This window comes from Excalfactoria chinensis, chromosome 1, assembly GCF_039878825.1.
Source record: "Excalfactoria chinensis isolate bCotChi1 chromosome 1, bCotChi1.hap2, whole genome shotgun sequence".
NCBI classification, from domain to species: Eukaryota; Metazoa; Chordata; class Aves; order Galliformes; family Phasianidae; genus Excalfactoria; species Excalfactoria chinensis.
Genome location: NC_092825.1, coordinates 107,337,815 through 107,363,259, shown reverse-complemented (window position 1 = coordinate 107,363,259; position 25,445 = coordinate 107,337,815). Strand labels below are relative to the sequence as shown.

The 25,445-nt window shown below is 41.8% G+C and overlaps 1 protein-coding gene across 3 annotated transcripts in view; it reads left to right on the top strand.

Annotated features, from left to right (window-relative positions):
• Positions 1–11,054: 11,054 nt before the first annotated feature.
• Positions 11,055–25,445, top strand: part of SYTL5 (synaptotagmin like 5) — a 74,432-nt gene continuing 60,041 nt past the window's right edge. For 2 of the 3 annotated variants that reach the window (XM_072357115.1, XM_072357123.1), the window contains exon 1: positions 11,055–11,338. The gene's annotated coding sequence lies outside the window, so the exon portion shown is untranslated. The remainder of the gene's footprint in view (positions 11,339–25,445) is intronic. The other variant, XM_072357131.1, reaches the window with a different exon arrangement.

Sequence of the window (25,445 nt, the reverse complement as noted above, 5' to 3'; positions counted from 1 at the left end):
ATCTTTGAAAATAGCTTTAATGTGTAACATTTGCTAATGGGTGTAGTAGGATGAGAAAAGTGAGCATGAAGACTTCAGTTTCCTTAAAAGCAGATCGTTATGAACAAGCACAGCTGGATATAGCCATAGGAAAAACACATAAAAATGGGTATGTCGATTGGAAGGTGGTGGTCCTACTGAAGGGGAAAGATAGAATGTATCCTTCTCACCCACTGTCCAATACAGATGGGACTGAAAGAATCTCAGCTCAACCCCTGAACAATAACAGAGAACTATTAGGTTCTAGAATGAGAGGTAATGGCCTTGAGGTTGCATCGGGGGAGGCTCAGGTTGGATTTTAGGGAAAATTTCTTTGAAAGGGTGGTGATGCAGTCCCCATCCCTGGAGGTGTACAAGCACCATGTGGATGTGGCACTGAGGGATGTGGGCAGTGGGCATGGTAGGGGTGGGTTGGTGTTGAACTAAATGGTCTTAGAGGTCTTTTCCAACCTTAATGATTCCATACTTCTGTAAAATATCAGAACCGGTACTAACCCAGAGAGTTTTTACAGATAAACACCCAGCATCACCTCTGAACAGCCAACACAGATATGTCCAGAATCTACATCAAGCAACCTGATTTTGTTCTTCAACAGGACCACTGGTTTAATGGATGAAAAGGAGATATATAGAAGGCATGTTATTTTGTCGTGAATGTGTCTTGTTATGCCCTCTCACGTAACTTTAAAGTAAGAATACACGATCTAGGGGAAAAGTAACAAATTGCTCCTAATGAAGAGTTATCAAAGTAAGAGGAATAAACACAAGACATCCCTTCCCTTTCTCCGATAGTTAATCTGTAATAGTGGCAGTAACTGGAATTGTGGAATAAAAACGATGCTTATAAAAGCCTTTTAATGATGGCGTGTTGAAGGAAGTTACAGGCATGCTGACTGACAGGAATGAATTATAAATAGTGAATAGGTTGGAGAAATTAACAGGAATAAATCTCATAAAAAATACAAAGTACCGCTTGTAAAAAATGACATCAGATGCACAAATACAAAATGGAGGCTAGGCAGCAGCGACAGAAAATTACAGAATATCAGTAAATAGGAACCAAAGGATGTTGTTAGAAATAATTACTGAGGAATATCATGAGAGGCACAAAAGGCAATTATGTTGCTCTTGGTGTTTTTGCCAGGCATCAAGTGTAATTCTCTGCCCAGTGTGGTGTCAGGACAGAGAGTAAAATTCTATTTCTCCTGGAAGCAGTAAGACCTGAAGGAAGCTTAGACAGTGTGATTTGTGGAGGAACTGCATTTGTTTTCAGTCTGTCTCTTCTCCAGCCTCTTCACTCAGCAGGTGTCTCAATGTACAGTAGCTCACTAAAGGGGATGATTAACAGGCCAATGCATGGTAAAAGATAGGAAAAGAAACGATAGGTTTAATTTGAAGTAAAGGAGATATATTTTAAATATTAGTAGGAAAAAAGATATATATCCAAGTATGAGTAATAAAGCACAGAAACAGACCTGGTGTTTTAGTCACCTTTGCTGGATCAATAACACATTAGATCACATCTACCAGGCATCCAGCTAGCCTGCATTCTCCTTTAGGGGAGCAGGAGATACTTAATATCCTTTGAGTTAGTTTTAGACTTGCAGTAATTTAGCTCCTGATTGATTATTTCCTTTCCTTTCCTTTCCTTTCCTTTCCTTTCCTTTCCTTTCCTTTCCTTTCCTTTCCTTTCCTTTCCTTTCCTTTCCTTTCCTTTCCTTTCCTTTCCTTTCCTTTCCTTTCCTTTCCTTTCCTTTCCTTTCCTTCCCTTCCCTTCCCTTCCCTTCCCTTCCCTTCCCTTCCCTTCCCTTCCCTTCCCTTCCCTTCCCTTCCCTTCCCTTCCCTTCCCTTCCCTTCCCTTCCCTTCCCTTCCCTTCCCTTCCCTTCCCTTCCCTTCCCTTCCCTTCCCTTCCCTTCCCTTCCCTTCCCTTCCCTTCCCTTCCCTTCCCTTCCCTTCCCTCCTTCCATTTTTGACAGAATTTTGATAACCAAAAGCACCAATACATTTTCCTTGTTGTATTTGTTTTCTTTTTCCTGGGAATGAGTAATGCAATTACTGATTTCATAAGAGCTATGTTAAATCGGAACAATGAACCAGACTCTTTTCAAGGGGAGTTACCTGACTACTCTGCTTAATTCTTTATTACACTGCTGTGAATTGCAAGCTGGAAAATGCAAATGGACTGCAGTATAATTAGTTCTGTGCGCTGTAACAGGAAATAGGAAAAGTGGCGCAGAAATACAACCCTAAATTCAAATGTAATGGAGGCTTTCATCATTCAAATGCAGAACAGCAACTCTTAGAAGACTGAGAATAAACAGCAGCTCAAATCATTCCTTGATTAAAATGCAAATATTTGAAGAGGATTTGGTATAATGGAGAGAGAGTGCAGGCTGTGAAGATTCACCACTGCTTGAGCAGACTGAAAATGCGAATTCTATGCAGGTGAAATAGTATGGCTTCTCTCTCGCTCCCTGTGTTTTTGTCCTTCAGTTGTCCCAAACGTTTTAATCCTTCATGATCTACCTGAAACCTTTCTAATATAAACACAAAGTCAAAATCAGTTCAATTCTGGTATTCAGTTCTTCTGACTTATTTCCTAAGTGGCATTTGGCCACATGCTGGAGGAAGAATCAGCGTGTGCTGCCTTTATTCTTGCTCTCTTCCTACGCATCGCTACTTGTTACTGCCAGGAATGGAGCAGTGGAGTAGATGGATGCCTGGCCTAATCTCTACAGCAGTTTTTATGTTGGCCAGTTCATGGTTGTATGCCACAGTAGAAGCATAAATGATTTGCTTTTCTGATTTTTTATTTCTGGGTTTTGTTTTGTTTTTTCTGAGAGTTGGTCTAATATTAACTGCAGTGACTTACTCAAACTCCTCTGAAGAGCTAAATGCCCACTCAACAATTGCTTAAACAATTCTCGGAGATGTAGCTATTTCCATAGCTACAAATGGTCTGTCGAGGCAGTTTCTGTGTTTTTTGAATCATCAGAGTGATGGAAAATCATGTTGTGATCATGACTGAGAACATGCGTGCAGCACGGAGATGTGCAAGCTGTCTTGTTGCAACATGGTGGGAAAAGATGTGGAGATAGCATTGCAGCAGTTACAGTGACCTGTTGGGCTGTGGAGAGTGTAGTGTTTGCTGGCAACGCGGTGCTGCCAACGCCCGAACTGAAGTGGCTGCATTGCAATTACTTGCTAGCTTCCTTAGAGACTCACCTGATCTCAGATAAGCTTTGAAATAGGGCAATGTACGCCATCAGTTTTAGGCTTAAACTTGATGAGTTGACACCATTATCTGCACTCAGGTTTTGTTCTCTCTGGACAGTATTTAAGACACACATCAAGACAGAGTATTTTTCCAGTGCTAGAAAGTTTGCACAGCACCCACTGTAGACGCTTACCTATTTAAATGAACTGCAACAACAACAGCAGCGTTATGACATCACTATGTATGAAGTTTTCATTCTGTTTTGTGGTTAATATTAACTGGATTTTTAGTCTGTTTTCTTTAAGCATAGCTTACAAGATGTGTTTGAGATGCGAATGAAGTAGTAATTGTTTACTCAAGTTATCTATCTCTTCTAAGTACATAGAATTTTCAGATGCTACACACTTTTTTAAATAGGCAGTTAAAATATACTCAGTAAAAGCAAGTGGTCGGCCATGGAATCATAGAATCATAGAATGGTTTGGGTTGGAAGGGACCTCAAGGATCACGAAGCTCCAACCCCCCTGCTGCATGCGGGGCCATCAGCTTTCATATCTAATACTAGACCAGGCTGTCCAGGGCCCCATCCAACCTGACCCTAAACACCTCCAGGGACAGGGCATCCACAGCATCTCTAAAGGAACAAACTAAAAGCTCAAACTGAAGTAAATGCTTACTTGCATCCTGCATTAAGTTGTGATTTATGAGCTGCCTGTCTTTGAAAGTATGATACTATAAACTTTTGAAGGAATAAGAATTCCTTTCTTAATGTATTGATATGTAAAATATTCTACTTTTTAAGCAAATCATTTGGTAGCAAATAACTACTAGATTTTTAGGAGTTTCAGTTATAAGACTTATTTTGTTATTTATGTTTTTAGTTACTTTGGTTTTAGCTCCCAAGCTTGAGTTGAATTTCTTAAAAAGGCTTCTCACAAACTTATGCTGCAGCTTTTGTAGTTTTGAAGGTCAGAAGCACTTGCACTGAACAACACAACTATTGAAGCAGAAATTACTGAGCTGGAAGGGGGGAAGGGCACTTGCTTCCTTCCTGAGATTCCAAAGTGTTTCTAACATGAAGTTAGCAGAACAGTGTCATGTCCTGGTGTACAGGCAACTGTACAAACATATTGTGTTTGGAGTACATGCTGATCAACATTTTTAGTAGATATTGAGTTGGAAAAGCTGACATTTCAGACTGTGCAGCTTGGGCAAAAATTCAGATTTAATAATGCCATTTTTTGGAACGGGTCACCTGCTCACTAAAAGCAGTATTTTTCCTGTGGTGTTTGAGGCAAAACAAATAATATGTGACCAAACCAACTTTCCCCTCGGGCCCTGTCGCTGTCACATAGAGCAGAGCTCAGCGCTGCCCCTCCGCTCCCTCTGAGGAGCTGCAGCCGCCATCAGGCCTCCCCTCAGCTCCTCTGCTCTGCACTGTGCACACAGAGGGGCCTCAGCCCCTCCTCCCACACCTTGCCCTCATAGCCTTCCCATTTTTGCAGTCCTCCTTTGGATGCTCTCTAACAGCTTTATGTCCTTCTTAGGTTGTGGCACCCAAACCTACCTGCACAGTGCTGGTGGTGGGAACACACAGCTCAGAGCAGAGAGGACAACCCTTTCCCTTGCCCAGTGGCAGTGCTGGCCCTGCTGCTCCCCCGGGGTACAGCTGGCCCTTTGGGCTGCCAGGGCACACTGCTGGTTCAGATCCAACTTGCCACCAGCTGGAACCCCCAGATCCCTCTCTGTGGGGCTCTCCAGCCTCCCATCCCCCAGTCTGTACGTAGATCCAGGGCTATCCTGCTCAGATGCAGAATCCAGCACTTGCTCCTGTTAAACCTTCTGTGATGGGTGATTGCCCAGACCTCCAGTTTGTCAAGATCTCTCTGCAAAGCAGAGAGATGCCAATTTTCTACACAAGAGCCAATTCCAGCCATATGCAACAGGCAATATGCAATCTCCGGTTAAAGCTGAGCCCATCAAGCAAGCTTGTTTCACCTCTGTGACAACATCCTAAAAAAAGGTCAAAAATGCTGTATGGCAGCCTTAAGAGAGAGGACTGAGAGAATGTGACACCAAGGTCAATGCAAAAGGAGGGCAGATGGGGCTCAAGGTGCAGAGCAGAGGTTCCCTCCAGCCCAGGAGAAGCTCGTGGAGTGTTCAGTTTAGATTTTAAATAGATCTATTTGTTCAAAATTTATTGGATGTCTTCCTTCTACTCATCAAAATTTGCCACAGGTGGCTCATGAACAGTGTGAGGTCCCTTTACTGCAATTCTCAACGTTTATTTGCTTCACATGGGTACAAGGTCAACCTTCTAAGCCAGAGAACCAGAAATACAGGCAGCCTTAGTGAAGATATTAGCATGAAGTAAATGTGAAGTAAATCTCATAAATGTAAGTGCTTTCTGAGACAGCTGTTCTATTTGTCAGGTCCTCTGGAAAAAGTAATGTGTGATAAGCATAATGACCTTCAGTGAACTAATAATTGGGTAGACACAGAAATCTAATAAGACAGCCTGTTTGTATATTTCTAACTCTTTGTTTAATCCTGATAAATCATAACACAGTGTCTTAAAATGCATCAAATACATTTTTGTTTTGAATGTTATTCAAGCAATCGTAATGCTGCTGTAGGATTGTAAACTATGAGTGGTTTTGTCCAAACACTCCTACAACATGCATGTCTGAAGGCTATGAGCTTTATGGTGCATAAATATTGAAATAAAAATCAGAGCTGCTTTAAAAAGTATTTATTTGAAATCATCTACTGTGTGAAAAAGTCATTGTGCACTATGTATGAAATACTCTCCATCTCAGTCTTTTATAATTTAGAAATGCTGTGGTATCAGCTGCTAAAAGCAGGCATGCTGCTATCCATTACTTGAGTGGAAGACTTTAATTGTATGGAAGTTAAATAAAGCATGCCGTTCTTTCCCATGACCAGAGCACTTATCTTCTAAGCTATTCTTTCCTTCAATGTGGTGAAAATACCCATTTTAAGACCGCAGGGATGCATTCCTGATATTTGTCATGAATAGCTGTAACACTGGAAAATGATGAGTCAAAAACTGTCGAGAATGTTACATGGATACATTTACATTTTAGTGATTTTGTTCTTTTTTTGTTTGTTTGTTTGGAAAACAACAACAACAAACCAACCACCAAACCACATTGCTTTTAAGGTAGAGCAAACACCACAAGACCACAAGACAGCTGATCTCCTCTGAAGACTTGGTGCCCTTAAGGAGCAGCCAAGCCTCTCTTCCCTCTGTTCTTCCTCTGCAGCACAATCTTGCCTTCCCTGGCATGGGCTCTGGTGCTCCTTTGACTCCATTCTCTGAGGATGTTCCTCACTAAATGGGCATCAACAACAGCTGAGTAACTTTCTGCTGGTTTTCCAACTGAACTGGCTTGCTGAGAGGTCAGGAATCCAAACAAGGGAGAGGGCAAAGCATCATTTAGGAAGAGAGAAAAAAGTCACAAACAGCAGCATTCATCTTTCAGCAGCTGTCAGTTATTGTACTGACATTACCTTTAAACCAAGCATGAACTCTTTCCCCAGGAATGAAGATATATATGTATTTAAACAAACTTTCTATACTGTAATCGTCTATCTATACCTGTACTAGAAGCTACTATTAGGCAGCAAGAAATTAGTGATTCTTGTCTGTCACAGTCCTGGTTCAAGTAAGGAACATTTACTAAATCATCTAAAAGGAATTCTGGACAAAGCAATTGTCCAAAATACTGTCCAACATACTATAGAAAAGCATATAAAGGAATTCAGTCTTCTGGACTGGAAAGCTTCCCTGAACGTGAAATACAGGGACCAAGAGTGGTTTTCATGTGGTAAGAGAGGTAGATCCAGGAGAGAGATGTGATTGTGCCCTAAGGACTCTGAGCAGCAGAGCCCACTGGAAAAAGTGCTTTTCAAAAAGAAAAAAGTGGATCTTTGCATAGAGAAGTACCTGCAAAAAGTGTTTTCTTTCTGTAGAGTTCAAGAGAATTCAGTTGGGCTGTGTTTGCAAGTCACATAAAGCATGTTGAAGAAACACTTCATTCAAGATGACAGATTTCCTCTTATCAGAAGTAACCACAGAAGACTACAGCTGTGAACAAAAGCTTTGAGCAAAACAGAATGCGAATTATAGAAAGTCAAATTAGTGGCTCTCACTGTGACATTGAGCTTTCCAAAGGGTGAGGAATTCTTTTATAAAGTAAATGAAAGTGTTGTGTATTTTTTTGTCTTTGCTGTGAAGATATGATTGCCTTCTAAGGTGTTTTTCCAAACCCTGTTTCAAATGCAGAATGCAGCTTTTCACTTCCCGAGCTATTTTCTTGTCAAGGACAAACTGAACCAAATTATTTGATCTAAAAATGCCCTGTCAGTTTCTGACCAGAATACGCCTGTTTGTTCCGTATTTTCTAAGGTCCATTAAAACTATTTGCAACAAAGCACTCAAAAAGTATAGATATTTTACTGACTGATTTGCTAAGTGATAGAACTGCAGCTAGCTACTTTGAAGTAAAATGGTAAGTAATTCTGAGCATTACCTTGGTTACACTTAGGATGAAATTCTGTGTTGTGTTACTTGTTTATATTTCACAGGTTTTTCATCTTTTTAAGTTGCGTAATGAGCTCCTTCGCTTCTGTCTTAAGAAACGCTTCTGAACAGTGAAGCACGGGGTGCCTGGTTATTGACTTAATGTTTCTTTACGCAGGAAGTTGTTCTATAGCTTTTACTCATTTTGCATTGTTCATTCTTGCATGAAGAATGCCATAGAAAACATCAAATAAATGGCACACACAGCGCTGGGGGCTCCATGACCATTCCCTTCATACTAGGCAGTAATTCAGTCCCCAACTTAACGCAGCACAGTGAGACACCCGTAACAGTATTCTGCTATTCTTCTTATTCTTTTTGTTTTGAATGTGCTGAAGCAGAAGCAAGAAAATAGGTTCCTCATTTTGTGATGTGAGGAAAGCACAAATGTATTGGTGCATTCAGTATATCTCTAATAAGTCTGCTTTTAACAATTTCTTTAGAAAGAACAAGAGGCACTGTAATTACCCTGAAAAGCTTTCTGTAAATACCTGTCCTTCTAAATCTTTTCACTGACTGTAACAGAAATGGCCTTGTCTCAGAACAGCTAATGACAGTTCGCTCTTTTTCACTTCTGAGCCCGTGGCATGTAATTTTCCTGTTCCTGTAGTAACTAACATCAAGAGAAAAAAACCAAAAACAAACAGCAACCCAAATAATTGCCATTTCAAAACATTGATCCTGGGTGCAACTCTTTTGGAATGCCCATCCTCTGCTTGCTTAGTATGGAGAGGAGAAGGAGGGTAGGAACACCGTGAATAATTGGAATGAAGCTAGAAAAGAAAAGTCTTTTTCTCTCAGAGGAAAGTTAATTGGCTTCGTAGTAAGAAAATCTCTTCTTGTCACATAAGTAAAAACAGTTGCACAAGTAAGCCTAGGACATTCTGACTTGCAGCCCAATACTGCTGATATAAAAGCAAAATCCAAGTCCTAACACAGGTAGATGGGTCCAGATGGCACAGCTACTTGTCTGAATTGATCTCACAGACATTTATGATGCACGCCGAAGAAACCGTAGCCTACAGGGTTGTGTAGAATTCCATTCAACCTTCTTTGTCACATGTTCACCAAGCAGGAACTGAGAAATGATCGTCTCAAGTGAAATAACATATGTTTTAATAAATGAAATGTGGCTTACTAACACTGCTCAAATAAATCTCTCTTCTTTCAATAAGGAATACTAACAAAGCTGATGAATGATTTCGAGAAGCACAGTGGTGCTTCAGCAGCTGTTTGTACATTTCCTGAAATACTATTTTGCCTTATTGTTCATTAGTGCATCCTATGAGGGTTTTATTTTTCTTCAAAACAAAATCTTTTCCCCACCTTATGCTGACAGCAGAAAGAGGCACATCAGTGCCATAAGGGCCACTGAAAACTGACCAGGAGCCCATTTTTACAGCAATACCAAGAACTTCTTCATTTAAAATACAGGACATAGAAGAACTCAGACCGCTGGAAAAAATAGGCAGAAATGGGACACTTCAGTAGAAGTGGCTTCTATACCTTTCTGACCATTGGAAGGCAATGCTGAAACTTCCAGGTTTAGCAAAACTGCAGCAGAAGTGACTTTTCTGATAAGCAGTGATAAGCGACTGATAGATTTAAATGAGAACTAAGAGCTTGCAGAGCAGATCATATTGCTAACTGAAGTGCAAGCCAACCAAGTTTTCTTCATTAGTGTTGTTGAGCAGTTAGTAATTTGTGCAAGTTCTGTGAATTTGGCAGATTCTGGGTCTGTGTGAAATGGGATATCAATAAATGCCAAAGCCTGCTGATGGCTGGTGTATGGAGTTCATGGTTTCTGACCCAGAGAAAAAAACATGTCAGAAAACCTCTGTCCCAGAGGACAAGATTGCTACCACAGCACTGTGGACAAGAGCCAAAGCAGGTTCCCTACACCACGTCGCACAGGTAGGAGTCCAGGCAGGTCTTGAATATCTCCAGAGAAGGAGACTCCACAACCCCCCTGGGCAGCCTGTTCCAGTGCTCCGTCACCCTCACCGTAAAGAAGTTCTTGCGCACATTGGTGCAGAAATCCTATGGCTATGTGAACCATCAGGATGGTGTTGGGTTATTTCCCCTTCTTTTCATTCACCAACACTCCAGACAATATTTATAAGGTACAACTGAAAACCCACATGAATCCGAAGCTTGTGTTTTAGTATTTAAAATTAAGACTTACAGAATATATTTATTTGCATATCTCTGTTGATACTGATGCCTCCATTTTAGGACCATTTCTCCTTAATGTTTTCATACATTACTTGGATGTAGGACTAGAAGGTGATTTGCACAAGTTTGCTGACTATGCTAAATTAGAAGGAGGTGTTGACTCTTTTGAGGGTGGGGAGGCCTTGCCGAGAGAGCTAGACAAATTAGAGGGCTGAGCAATCACCAAGTGCTAGACACATTACAATGTTTTCAAAGGGATAAATCAGATCATTTTTAAAATGAATTAAAGCTAAAGCTAAAGGGACCCGCTCCTCAGTGTTTCCATGTGGCCTTCCTCTGCACACTGCAGAAATTTCAAAGCCCCATTCTAATATGTTAGGCAATACACGAGTGCTAAATTGGTTTCCTTATCTCCCTCCTCAGATGCCGGCTATGTGAGCTCTCCAGAGGCTTGAGGATGCCCACAAGGGTAAATGAATCATTTGCTTCATCTGGATGAATCCACACACTCTTTTGTTAGGTTTCTTTCAAATTTGGGGATGTTCTGTAAGACTCGCAGCTATCTGATAAATCTAAAGACACTTGAACCATTGAAATGATGGTCATAAAACTTAAGAACCATTGTGTATTGCTGTAGGGAGGGAAGCAAGGGCAAGTTCATACCATTATGCTCCTCCATTGCTGTTTTACCCTTTGGTATCTTCCCTCAACCACCGCTCAGAATGGCTATCCCTGCTGTTTCCTAACGGCTGTAAAGACAGATGACCACAGACACCTTTCTCTCACTTCCAGACCCATCCTAAGGAACCAGAGCTGCAGCGAAAGCACTGCTGAACATGAGACAGTTGCGTGAATGGGAAAGGCACACCTTTCGCAAACCCTGTGGGAAGCATGGGGCCAGCGGGGACAGTCCCTGTGGGCTCGGGGTCGGCGAGGCAGCAGAGCGGCTCCAGCAACGGGACGGCCACTCTTCCTGCCGCCGAGGGGCGCTGCGGGGCGGACGGGGCTCTGCCGGCGGCAGCTGGGTTGCTGCGGGCGGAGCGCGGCGCGCAGCTGCCGGGAGAGCCCAGGCGGGGAGAGGGTGAGGCAGGCGGGCTGCAGCAGGGCTGCACCTGTCAGAGCTCGGCTGTGCCCTGCGTGTGTGCGTGCGCTGGGGGCTGCATCCCACTGGGGCTGGAGTAGTACTTTGCTTCCCCGCCCCGTAGATCTGCGGAGTTGACATCAGCAGTCTTTCGCCGTCTTTACCGCAGCGGGGATGTTGATAAATACACTCGCTTCTCCTCTCCTACCCAGGTACCTGGTGAGTCCTTTTTATCTTTATCGGCAACCTTTTAGAAATGATTGTTCGCATTTTTTTCTTTAATTTGCTTTCCCTGAGCGTGCAGAGGAAGAGAAAACCTGCGGCAGGAGTCCCGGCAGAGAGCCGCGCGGTGCCGGGTTGGGCTGCGCTCCTCCGGCCGCGGGCGCTCGCCCTGCTGCCGTCGGGAACCTGACCGGAGCTGTTATCTCTCTCTCTTAACGCGTTTTAGCTCACGTTTCTATGAAAACTGAAGGTAGATGGCTTCGCCTGACAGCGATGCTGCAGGCAGCTCTCGTTCAGCAGAAGCGGCGATAAGGATGGGGCAGTTAATTGTCCTCTCCGTGGTTGGGTGGGTGGTTTCGTGGAGCTCAGTTGGAGAGCAGCTCCTTGTCTTGTGATGCCGAAAGTTTTCGTCTAGCTTTTTGCATTGCCTGGTGGCACTGAGAGGCATGGATTAGTGATGGGGCTCAGTAGTCGTGCTGGTGTTGGGCTTGATGATCTTGAAGGTCTTTTCCAGCTTAAATGATTCTATGAAAAGCAACCTATTTTACTACTAACTGAAATTATCTGTAATTCATGTACAGTCATCTGGGTTACTTGGTACTTACTGAGTGCCTCTACCAAAATTCGTATTTCAGCATATTGAGTTCAGTAGGCACAGTGGTGTGATAGGCTGATGGCTGGGCTATATGATCTTAGTGGTCTTTCCAACCTTCTGTTCCCCAGAGCTGTGACTTTGGGAAGGCTTTGGGAGCCTTGTAGGCAGTCAGCCAGGGGTAATCTCTTAAGTGTAAGATGATAGAAGAGCAAGCGGTGTGAGAGTTACCTGTGAGGTCTGTAGGTGTTATTGCTTTGCTGTATGTACTTCAGCTGAGAGGTTTGTGTGCAAGATGCAGCCCGCTCCAGTAACACCTAAAAAGCCGTTGCTTTACAGCCTCTCGGAGCATGTGGCCTTGAGTGAATCAGAAAGGATGAAGGAAGTGGTTGGATTGGCGTTTAGCAATTTAAAGATGAGGAATAATGGGCTTTTAAATCAGGGTAGGAAAAGTTTAACAACATCCAGAGTTGGAAACTTCAAGTTTGACATTCAGAGACTAGAAAGGCAGTGCAGTATTTTCAAACAGCAACATTCATTAGACTGCTTGTTTTCCCCCTCCATCATTTGAAAACAAAACTTTTTAGGAAAGCATCAGTAGTTTAAAGATTTACTTTTGACGGAAGGTATTATGGGGAAATCATGTGGGCTATGCACAGCTGAGGACACTGGGACAGGTGATCATAATGAACCCTTATTCATCAAGCATGTGATCAGGAAAGCTGTGTTGTCTGAAAGCATGCTCTCCATACTCTCCTTCCTCTTGTTCTTCCAGCTTTTTTATGTAAAAGGACACAAAAAACGCTAATGGTTAACTTAGCATTTGGCTCTGTGCTTTTCTGTGCATTTCTGAACCAAGTTATCCCCCAAATGCAACTAGATCCAGGGATCTGCATCTGAGTGATTCTAGTGGATTTCTGGAAAGTGAGAGTTGCAATGACAGCTGCTCAGAGATCTGAGAAAGCTTTGAGGAATATGCTTTGTTGGAGGTACGGCTATGCTTTCCAGGCAATATCAGTGTACTGAAACATTTACTGGAGTTCAACATGTTAATATTCCTAAGCTGCCTTCAGAACTTCCTCTGCTCTGAGGAGATGCTAATCAGCGTGTTCTGACTTCTTCAGACTTCATGGTAGTTGAAATCTTAAATTCTTTCAGGGTGGAGGAAACATAATTCAATCAAAATTCTATGTGAAAAGCCCTTTTTGTGTTGATGCTCTGTTTCTACAGTGGAAGGACAGCGGGTATGACAGATCTTATTAAACTCTTTGCAGTGTGAAGTTGCAGTCATCTACTTGTTTGAGTATCTACAAAACATGTTGCTATTACATACATACTGCTGTTTGCTCTAAGCTTCCCTATCGAGGGAAATGTGCATTTCAAGTCTGATGGTTATGTCTATTAGCAAGACATTTGGCTTTCTAGAGTGGGGAGAAAGGGTATCTGCTAATTGAGTGAAGGCTGAAGTCAGCTATGGAGTAGGATTGCGCACACAGTTTTCTCAGTTCTTTATTGCTACTTCCTTGTCTATGTTTACACTGCCTTCTTATCAAACTTCCTTTATAGTGGGGATTTACATCCCTATGTGTTGTTCCAGAGCACACAAACACAAGAAACATAAAGAAGCAGAATAATTAAGAATGGCTGGAAGAGTAAACCTTAAAGAACAGTGTGTCTGAGTCCAAGGCAGGTAGTAAAAGGTGTATTCATAGTAGCTGGTACATGCATATTTTTCTTTGGATCTTTAGAGCATTTTTTTTTCCATCTGTAGAAGAACCACAAGCAGTTATGTGCAACCTATGCTAATGAATGTGTGCATATACATAAAGTGTATGCCAATGAAGCCTTCTGTTCGGAGTAGCCTTTGGATTCTGCAGTAGGGAAAAGCTGTTTAAGCTTTTCTTTTAGGTTGTCCTGGATGTGACCAAGTGGTTCAATTCTGAGTGGGGTTGTTGCGGGGCTTTTTTGTTCACTCCATGTGCTGAGGCATCACTTCAGAGCCCAACCAATTGTGCAGGAGCTGAATTTGCTTGCTGAGTCAGCCTGCACTGGAGTTTCTTCATAGTTCATTTACTCTAATCTGCAGCTTTTTAATTTCACTGTAACTCTGCCCTGGAAAATCTTTTTGTATCGCTTAGAAATGTAAAAAGGTCTCAGAGATGAAGCAAGATTTCATTGTCATTTTTACTGTATTCCACAGAACTGTGTTAATGGGAACCTCCTTAAATAATCACATTCTTTATTAAAGAAACTGCCTTTGCCTCTTCACTTAGATGCATGCCTTAAATACTTCAATTTTCAAGGGCATCTCTTGTTCTAGTTTCAGTTGCACTGAGTCTTAAGTCCAGATAGATGATTTTTGTGTGTGTGTGCATGTGTGTGTGAGAAATTACTCTTCACTGCATCCTTCTTACTGTAAGGAAGACTGTGCTTTTTGGAGCGGTTGCATTCTGTGTTGGGTTAAACTGTGGTCTGAATGCAACTCAACTTGTTAGTGGCTCTCCACTGGAATGGGTACCCTTCATCTGTACAGCCCCACAAACAGAAGTGGCAACGCATCAGCAGCAGAGAGGAAAGCAATCCGAAGTATGAATATCTTGGTTTAATTTTTATATGTAATGTGGAGATGGAAATAATATAGGAATTGTATGAAGGTTGCTCCAAAAGTAATGCCTTCTGTTTATTTCCATGGAAACTACACCAGTTACAAGGAATTCAATAACACTGTTTGATAGTGAATATTTTCAGCTACAAAAATCTATTTTTCAGCATAGCAGGAAGGTTCAGCATTTACCGCTGTACCACCATCCACCTCTGACTCTGTGGGCCAACATAATGAGGTAGGAGATGTTACTTTTGGATCAGCCTTTGTGCAAAGCACAGATACATTTCCAGGGCTTGAACAGCAAATTGAAGCTTGAGGGAATCATTTTTTTGTTCAGCATGTTGCTGAACTTCTAGAATGTTATCTGAATACCAGGGAAGCAAATGTCCATGACCATGGGAACATTGTTTCCAAGGATTATGTTGTTTGACAGACTTCTGGGAGAAAGCACTGTTTGAAAGCAAGCCATTTGTCAGTGATGTTTTTCATTTGCAGTTGCTACACGGCAGAGTTTGGTAGCTTTTTGAGCAATTGAATACAAGTTAAATCTGAACTCACTTCCTCATTTCAAGGGGCAGTTCATCAAGAACCCAAGATGAAGTAAATCAGATTTAAGAAGAACATACTTCATATATCACTTTTTGAACTCTGGTTCATTTTCCCATGTCTTTACAAGAAGTAGATAGGGTGTAATGGGCTGAGAGGAGAGAAAAATGGAGGAAATTATTTCCTGTTTTCAGAATATTAAGCCTACTTAAGGTAATAAATATGGGAGTGCTGCCATGGGTGACAGATGTTTACACATGGACACGTGCTCACATATGTGGCTTCAGAAGGATAAGAGAACCATAACTCATGCATACTCTCAATTAAATCAATATTTGGTGTAGGAGTTACCTTCTATTCACTGTGGACAGTGGTACAGAAATAGTACTGCTAGTGGAGTCTGTTAACAAAGGCAGAGGAGATGAGACTTATACTGGGAAGCTGGAAACCTCATCTTGGGGAAAAAAGAATGAAGCTGTAGCTAAGGTTACAGTAAAGCTGCTGTTTTAACAGTGGTTTTGAAAACCTCAGTGTCAGAAAAAGGTGAAAAAGTAGGGTGTGGTTGGGTAGAAAAAAGATAAGTGCTGGAAAACAGTGACTTACTGGGTACAGTTGAGAACTAACAAGTGAGAAGGATATCCCTTCTTGGTATTTTCTCTTTCTGCAGAAAGGTGTGCATCCTTCTGTGAAATGGGTATGGCAGCAGAGAAAGGTGGAGAAGTACAAGTAACCTGTGCAAACATGGGTGTCATCTGGTGGTGCTGCAGTAATAAGTGTGCTGAAAGATGAGGGTGGGACAAGCTCGGCCTGCAGTGGTGGTGCTTGCGTGCTCATAGATCTTGTACTTCAGTAAACGATTGTCTAGTTTCAGCTGTTCGGAGTGCAGAATGTGAGTGGGTGCCATTTAGGTCAATTTAACTGCATATTCTGAGAGTGCTGGATTTGCCAGGAATTGGCGGTTTACCCTGAAATCGCTTCAGTTCATGACCTTATTGATGTTTAATTTCTATTATGGAAGAGAGAAAAAACATTGTGAAATGATGATTTGTGGGAAATGAGTGTTGAGAGCTCACCTTCTCATTTGAGAGTTTATGTCACTGGTGTAATGTTGCTTATACAAAAAATACTTTGAAATGAAACCCCACGAGCTCATTTCTGATTAGTTTTGAGCAAGTGTATTTAATATTTGTCACGCCATGTTTCCTACTATGAAGAGCTTGTGTTTGAAGCAAAAGCATTTAAGCATTCAGCTTTAGGCCTGGTGGAGTACCTGAACCACTGATGCATGTAAAAGCCTTCTCAGTAACTCAGTGAAAATAATTCTGATGATTGCTACAGATGTCTCTGATATTGTCGTGTTTTCAGGCATGGTGGAGCTGGGTTTTGAGAAAATGATGAGAAATAAATGTTCTAAGTGATTTGTGTTTGTCATGGTTTTGTGCTGTCAATATTCTACATCATGACATCATGTGCGGTATGAACTGTTTTGGTGGTATAAGAAAGTGTAACAGAGGGTATGTGGAAGTGTAACAGAGGGTATGTGGAAGTGTAACAGAGGGTATGCGGAAGTGTGGAAGGTTCATGCTCCAGATCTGTGGAATGGCAGCATCCCGAGTACTCAGCCCTTGGAGGAAACTACATATCCCAGGGGACAACGCGGCCAGAGATGAATCACCAGAGGAGGAGGACACACATATAATCTCGCTCCCAGGCTGGAACGTCCCTCTTTTCGCCCTGTCTATCGCTTTGGAGCGCTCCATCCCTGCTGTCTCACTCTATCAGCAACGTTCCAGCCTGTCGCCTAGAGATTGCAGTAGGCCCCCGGTTCTCCGGGACTCTTTTTCTCTCTTTCTTTTTTCTCTGCCTTGTTTGATATAGTAGTTGTAGTTATATTGTATCATATTGTGTCTCGTATTTAGTAAAATAAGTTCTTTTCCTTAGATTGCTGCCGTTGTTTTTGTTCATTTCCCCTTCTAGGGGCAGCAGCCTCTATCACGGATAAATCTAGATAACCCGATTACAGTGTTCGTTGCCCACATCCTTCAGTTTCAAGTGAGGAAGCTTAGGTGGGATCCTGCTACTGCTTTCAGTGGTGTTCTTGTGGCTGTGTACTTCTTGTCTGTGAGGAAAGAGAACTCTGTTATGATCTGCCTGCCTGAATTAATTAGTAACCAGTAGTAAAGCTGGTAAATTAGTCTTAAAATAGTATGTACAGCACTTTCCAGTACAGAGTGAAATACTGTCTCTTGGGTGGTTTTATGCTTAGGAACAAAACATCCAGTTCAAAAAGAGTGGTGTAGAACCGTTTCCAGCTTGCTACCTTGCCAATATTGTTCTTTCCCTCTTCAGCTCAGGACTGAAATACCAGCACCATGTAGGGCCCAAAAATCAGATCATGTCCAGATGCTCCTTGATCTCCAGCACTGGGGGCCATGCACACAACCCTGGGCAGCCGTTCCATGCCCGCTGCCCTCTGGTGCAGGCCCTTTCCCTGAATCCCACTTGACCCTCCCATGATACGGCTCCATGCCATTGGAGCTGCAGCTGCCATGAAGCCTCCCTTCAGCTTCCTCTGCTCTGGGCTGAACATACTCGGGGGGATCTCTGTCGCTCCTCATATGCCTTGTCCTCCAGACCCTTCACCACCTTTGCAGCCCTCCCTTGGATGCTCTCTCATAGAACTATGCCCATGTGTGGTGGAATAGTGACAATTTTATGTGTACACTGTGTTTTTCCTTGATTGTCCTATGCTCCATCACTTGAAATAAGCATACTAGTTTGGTGTTCTTGTCCTTTGATTTGGCACAGCTCTTCAGGTTTTGCTTCTAAGTAGTCAGCTGCTGATGTATAAATTTGGGCTTGTTTGCAACTGGCTATGTTTTTCTGCTTTTTAAACTGACTCCTTTTGACCCTCCTGCTCTTGTTAGTACTGAGGGAATGAGACCGAACTGAAGTTTTTTTTCCCCCACTGTAGCATGAGGAAGGGAGGAGTGGAAGGAGGAACAGAACAGCCTTTCATCAAGTGTTGCACTCAGGTGCAGCCATGGATGTGGCTTTTTTTAAAAAAAACAAAAACAAAAACCAGGAATTCAAATGAAACAATGGCAGGTAACAAGACAAGGACCAGTAAATTAAAGGCAGCTGCTTGTTTTGTCACCGTTACCGGTTTTCAATCAGAGATGCTTTTTACTTTAGTATGTGCAAGTCAAACCTGAGGAAAATTGACAGTGTGAGAGCTTCCAGCTCTCTTAACTTCTCGTTACAACAGATGAAGAGGCTGTGATAGGCAGAGATACGCAGATATGGCAGAGAGTGTGCTTGCAGTGAGCTGATGCTTGTGGCTTTCACCTGGAAGATAAAAGAGCGTGAATGTGAAATGGGCACAAGTCTTATGAGGAGCAGCTCAGGGAGCTGGGATTGTTTAGCCTGGAGAAGAAGAGGCTCAGGGTAGACCTCATTGCACTCTACAACTTCCTGAAGGGAGGCTGTGATGAGGAGGGGCTTGGCCTCTTCTCCCAGGCAATAAAGAGGACCCGAGGAAATGGCTGCAAATTGTACCAGAGGAGATTTAGATTAGACAGAAGAAGGAACTTTTTCTCTCAGAGAGTGGTCAGGCACTGGAATGGCTGCCCAGGGAGGTGGTGGAGTCGCTGTCCCTGGCAGTGTGCAAGAAGAGTCTAGATGAGGAGCTACTAGAGGTGGTTTAGTGGCTTGTGGTAGCAATGGTAATGGGAGGATGGTTGGACTACGTGATCCTGCAGGTCCTTTCCAACCTTGTCATTCTATGATTCTAAGACAATGAAATACCCTCAAAAGCTCAATATTGGAGTTTTACTGTAGTCTGTGTAATATAAAGGCTGGAGATGTGTTCAGGAGGAGTGAATATATATCTCTTCATAGACACAGAAAACATCTATAGGAACAAGTATTTTGTTAGATAACTATGCAGATGCATCTTCAGACAGCTTATGCCTGGGGAAAGCAATGAAGTCATACTCAGTTATTAATGCATAAATTATGTGAGAAGGCTGAAAGTTTTCATTACTGCAGATCTTCTTGAGCCTTGCTGTGAATGTAAGATCCCCTATTGTTTCCCCTTTTCTTTTGGTTGTTTTGGGAAGAAAATCAAAAGGTCTGTGAATCACAAATGATTACATACGTAACAAGGCATTCTACTTTCAGTAATGAGTAGCTATTTGAATAGCATTTTGGGAAGAAAAGCAGTAAAAATGCACATATGAGGTTGTAAGTATGCTTTTGTTTAGGTACCTGATGATAAATAATTCTGACATCCTTTTATACTGTTGTTAAGGGTTTCCCTTTACTGTAATACTAATATGCATACCCAAATAGCAGTTTTTAGGCAAAAGATGGTAGCAGAAGCGTTATGCAACACGGTTTCTTCTCAGTGGGCAAGGCAGGGAATAAACAGGTGAACAGTGGCTTTTAATACTGTGCTTTGTGGCTTATAAGGAGTTTGATTTGCCTCCCTGTGTGTTTATCTGGTTTTGAAGGCCCTAGTATACGTAAGTGGCTTGTGGTTTGTTTTCAAAGCTACACAGCACAAAGGCAGGAACTCGTTCTGTTGAGAGATGACCTGAAAATAGCAGTAGAAAATGTATTTGAGGTTAAGGCATTGTCCCTGTGGTGTGATTATTCTTTGCAAGCGAGCATGGATGGTGCAAAGAGAAAAGGGACCTTCTGCATGACTCCCTAAAAGTAAGAAGTCATTCTGTTTGTAAAAGATGGCATATCAGCAAATGTTTCTGAACTTGCAGGCTGCCAATTTTTTATTATGAAATTTCTATACCATTAAATAATGGGGTGTGTGTGTGTGTGTTATTTTCTCTTCTTTAAGGAATCCCACATGTTGATCCAACTCTATTTACTGCTGCTGCATCTCCCGTTAATACCTGTTTGTTTTTGAGAATGATGATTCATAAACAGCACAGTTCTGGCATTCCTGCCTGCAGGCTTTGTTGCACTACAGTAGGTGTGATCTTCAGTAATAGGGACTAACTTCCCCTACTGGCTTATTTTGAAACCCTGTCACACAAACATAAATGTGCGATCAGCACAAGACAGTGTTTAGGAACGGTTGAGTGGTAATGATCACGCCAGTGTTGTGGTGAAATGCTGTGCTGTGAAATACTTGATGTTCAGGATTATTTTTCTAGAAATAAAATTGTAACTGTTATTCTTTTTGGTGAATTTAGGCTGTAAAGGTGTCAGTTGATTCTGGCAGAGGAAGATGTTGCTTTAATGTGCTATGGGAGCGTGCTGATTAATTGCAGCTCCATGGCTATGTAGGACAAAATTTTTTCTCTAACCATTGTAACAAAGAATTGTATAACAGATATTGAGTTCTGGAGGAGCTAAGAATGGAGCTAAACCCAACCAAACAACATAGTGATATTTCCTTTAGCAGAGCCATTACAGTTACACTACCTGAGGAGCTGTATCCCTGCATTTAGAGCAACTTAAACTGGCTGCTCTGTTCTCGTGAAGATGCAGTTCTCTATGATGCAGGCTTGAAAGGCAATGAATGTGGGGAATCCTTTCAGTATCCTTCAGGACATCACTTTAAATGGTTAATTTCCTCATGTGCATGAATACGCATGTCCATACTCTAGAAAACTGGTGGTGGCAGAATTGTTCTCAAATTCTTCCATCAAAACTTTGATGATGTGAAAATGAGATGTGCGTGTTTCTGAGGGCAGATTTCAATGGCAAGCTTGAAAAAAGGGAGCCAGGAGATATGGTTTAGGGGTTTTCTGTAGGTATGGCAAAGGGAGAACGGTTGGACTAGATGATCTTATAGATCCTTTCCAACCTTGTGATTCTATGGTTCTATTCTATGAAATCAAAGTAGGCTGTAAAAGGTTTGTGGTATTTCTGGATTGGAACAAAACCTGCACTGAAACCTGTAGAAATGACTTTGAGTAAGTTTTATTCTAGGTTGAAGTTGAACAGAATGATTGTTGCACTGATGATCAAATCCTGAAGAAAGGAAATGCCTCAGGCACTCGCTTCAAACAGAATTATTTTTTTGTACCTCTTTTTCACTCTGTGAGTCACTTTTCCCATTCTTATATTCCAGTGGAATACTCAGTGCAAAATGACTTCTCTACCTGTTTCCCTGCTCTAAAAGAACACAAGGTATGAGTGTCTGGGAACATCACAGGAAAACAGTGACTTAATAAATAAATAAATAATAGATAGTGTTACCCAGTTAGAGAAGGAGGGCAATCAGCCAAGCTGAAAAGAGCAGAATAGTATTTAAGGCTTATAACCATTAGCCATAATATTTTGCTATTTCATGACCCATGCTCCTGCAGCTTTTTGTGTTCTCTTAAAGCGAAGCATAGCAATGCTTGTGCTAGTCAAAAAAAAACACAACAAAAACAAAACCTTTGAGCCTGGTGCCTCTGTCTCATCATTAGAAAGAATGTAAGAAAAGGGACAAATACAGAATGTCTTCGTTTCCACTGTTCTGACCATTTTCTTTAGCTTTAAGTGGAACTGCCACCCATGTTCCCTTAGTTAAGTTTGTATCTGAGCCATTGCAATTAATACACCTGATAAGAGTGAAGATTAAAGCAATCTTTCTAAATTTGGTGAAGCCTCCTGAATGGTGTTGACTCTATATTGGTATAACCCAGGACAAACTGCAGTCTAAGGTCTGTGCGCCTCTTTTTCAATCTACCCATTTAATTAACTGTTTTTATTTAGACTGTTTTTATTTATTTATTTTATTTAGTGAATTACATCTTTTGGGTACATTGTGTTTTTGCTAGGAAAATAGTTTCATCTGTTCTCTGAAAATTTCACAGAGTTCTATGTGAGTAGGCAAATGGATGGATTGTATGGGAGATTGGTAATCACAGCCTGAACCTCTGATTAATCAGCTGAGGCAAGTATGGGGTCAGCTGTGGGAGCACAGGTGAGAGTGATGTAGCTGTGCTCCCGGAAGGGGTGGAGCTCGACTCCATCCCCTCTGAGACCTCATTTAAGGGCTGACTCCCACTGAGGCAGCATCTCTTGGAGTCTGCTCACCAGTGAGGACTGCCCCAGCTTCTTCAGCCAAGGCACCACCACGGGTGTGTTTTCCTTTACTTATTCCTTCTGTACATTTGCTACCATCTGTATATTAACAACCAATACAATGGATGAAGTTTGAAAATACTGTAGTCTCTTATGATATATGTAAGTACATGTAAACTGAGTGTTATGTATTCCCCAGCATTCTAGTGAATTTAACAGTCTGAATCCTACTTACACATTCCTGCAGCAGATGAAAAATGAGCAATGCTGAATAATCTGTCTAGCAATGAAGTGGTCACTCAATCCAGCTTTCTTATCTGCTTTTCTACACTGGAGAGTGTCTTCCACTGTGTCTGAAAGCATTCATTTACTTATGTTCTCTTTGTTTGTTGTATGTCCTGTATTCTTGTTAGGTGGTTTGTAACAGCAATAAGACTTTTCACGCAGTGCACCCAGGGACATGAGTTCACCATTAAATTAATTTTGCTCCACATGTAGGGACCTGGAAATGCAAGCATGCCTCTTGTGATTTGTCTTTAATTGTTAGAACTTCCCTATTTCCAAACATATGGAGTGTGCATAGACAGTTAAGCGTTTTTCTATTTAAACAAATTGTATTTCAGTAGCCTGGCTCACTCCCTTCACAAACAAGATGAGAATGTTCCATGGGTGAGATAATCACCCACTCAGACCCTTAGCGAGTAGCCAGAGACAGCCTCTTTGCTCTGCCTGCACTCTCAGAGCATTACTTGTCCTGCACTCTGGCCTGGTGAAATAGCTTAGGTTTTGCTCCCCTACAGGCAAAGTGCCTTTGGCCCAGGCCATCCTCAGGCTTCTGCTTTTTCTTCTCCTGGTGCACAGTCTTGTCTGTTGTGTCGTGTCGCAGGAACATACACCTCTGCCCTGAGCCATGTCTTTGATGCTTCCTGTGAACCTCAGGTCCATGAGAAGTGTTGAATCTGCTCAAGTCACCAGCATCTGGGGTTTATGCCTCCATGGATGGAAGATGCGATGTTGAGATGTGGTACAGCAGAGTGGGTTTTGGCCTCCTTTGTCATCTCATGTGCCATTGGATCATGAGTTCACAGATCTGGAGGAAGTACTTGTGCTGTTGTGATGGAGACACAACAACAAGGAAGCCTAAGACGAGGGAATCCTACTTGATGAGATTTGGCAGATGTGCTTCACTGATAGTAAAAAAATAAACAAGCAGGCAAACCTTGCATAAGAAAATCCTTGAAAGTGTCATAGACTTGCAGAAACATAGTAGAGTGCATTCTGGAACAACTTTTTGCACCGATGCATGGGAAATTTAGAAAAGTTAATTCCCTCAGGTACTCTGTAGTACCTGTAGCTCAGCATTACGATATTGAAATCTTATTGCAGCTTTAAGGAAAGAAAACTGCATCACCAGCACTCCACGTGCATGGTGGTACTGCTAAGAGTGTGGGGTTCTATTGTTGTTTTGGTCTTTTTTCCTTTGAATGAGTGTGGTCAGTGATCAGTATAGTATATTCATGCACACGGTTTTAAGGTGCACTGCTAGTAAAGTTCAGTGATTTCATAGAGAGCATCCAGTCATTTTCCCTGGATTAGTGCTTGCTACTGTCAGCTTGAAGCGTATGGATGTAGTAGTCATGGAATTCAATGATATAATAAGTTATTTTCATAGGAAAATACCTTTCAGCCTGCATCACTTCTGTCTTCTGTCTGCTGTGTACCAAAGAATGTGTCTCAGCTCTAACTTAGTTCAAGGAAAGCTTAAAGTTTTTCATGTTTCATGGAGTGGTGTTCCCTGCATGAGCACCACGTTTCCTTGTGGCAGGAAGAATGATTGAGGATGTTCTGTGCAAACAGCTCTGCATCCTGTGGTCTCTCTGCAAGTGTCTGAATTCATACTGTGTTTGACCTATGGACTGGCGTAACTGCACTGCAGAGGTACGTGATCAAACAGTACCTACTGAACTCAATTAAAAAGTTCTTCCATCTGCCATTCTATAGGATTCTGAAATGCTCAGTATTTCCAAGTTGGAGAAGTTGTTCGGTATTTGTACGATTAGTTTGTAGGTGTAAGAGGGGAAGGAGGAGGGAAGATTTCCAATCTGAGCGTTTGCTGAAAGTGACTTAGAATTTCTAGGCACTCTTCATTTTAAAGGGGAAGGAACTGATCTTTCTAATGAAGATCTATACTGTCATCACTGTTAAGTCTTGCAGTTTCCTTAGTGATTAAGTGCTAACAAGAAGAATTTCTTTGAATAATATTCTTAAGCAAGCATTTAACCCCAAAATACCACTCTAGAGAGTGAAGGTTTATAAAAACAATCAGACTAACTTCAGTTGTTGGGTTCGATGTGGAGATTTTTGGTTACATTTGAAGCAATTAGTCTAGTTGTTGGTGACCCTACGTGTTGCAGGGGTGTTGAAACAAGGTGGTCGTTATGGTCCTTTTCAACCCGGGCCATTCTGTGATTCAGATGTGAAAAAAATAGGCTCAAAGATCTTTTACCAGGCAGAACTGTTGGTTAATTGGAGGAGGGTACTTGATTCTCTTGACATGTTTTTCATAGCATGAGGTATATTCTTCACCAGGCTGTGCTTTTCGTTCAGTAGGTTGTGAAAGCAAAGCCATGTTTTTTATTTATGTTGTTAACCTCTGGTCATATTTTCTGCTTTCAAACATTGATTTGAAAGTGTAAATTATGTTAGTTGGACTTTACTTCTTCATCTTGTACGCTACATGGCCCTAATAAATATTCATGGTAACTTTTATTTTGACTTGATTTTGCTTTTGCATTTTAAAAAGCTTACAGGAGAAAGGAAAAAAAAGCTTTTTCTGTGAAGTGGAAAAAGTATTTTATACTTCAGGGCCTGGCATCCCAAACTACTGGGAGTTCCTAAGTACGTTTTAAATCATAAGGAATGTGGGTGTTCAGTATACTTGTAAAATGAGGCTGTCTGTGAATGGAGCGTCCAGCCATTTAGATGAATTGTATTACTGAACTATTGTTATCTCCCTTCCCATTTCTATCTTGCCTCCCACCCTAATGTTATTACCTCAGCATTATGCAGATCATTGTTTGTGAGGAACTTGGATACGCATGTGTGTGTAATAGGAAAAACTAGTAATCTATTGATAATTATGTATTCAGGAGTTAGAAAATATTCCTCAGGAGCATGGGCTTTATGACAAAACTTCGGGCAGCTGCCTTGCTATTACCTTTTCTGTCTTGAATGGAACACGTCTCCTGTGGAAATTACCATTTGTGGTTGTATATTTGAAAAACTTCATGATGTTGCAAACTGAGCAGAATAAAGGT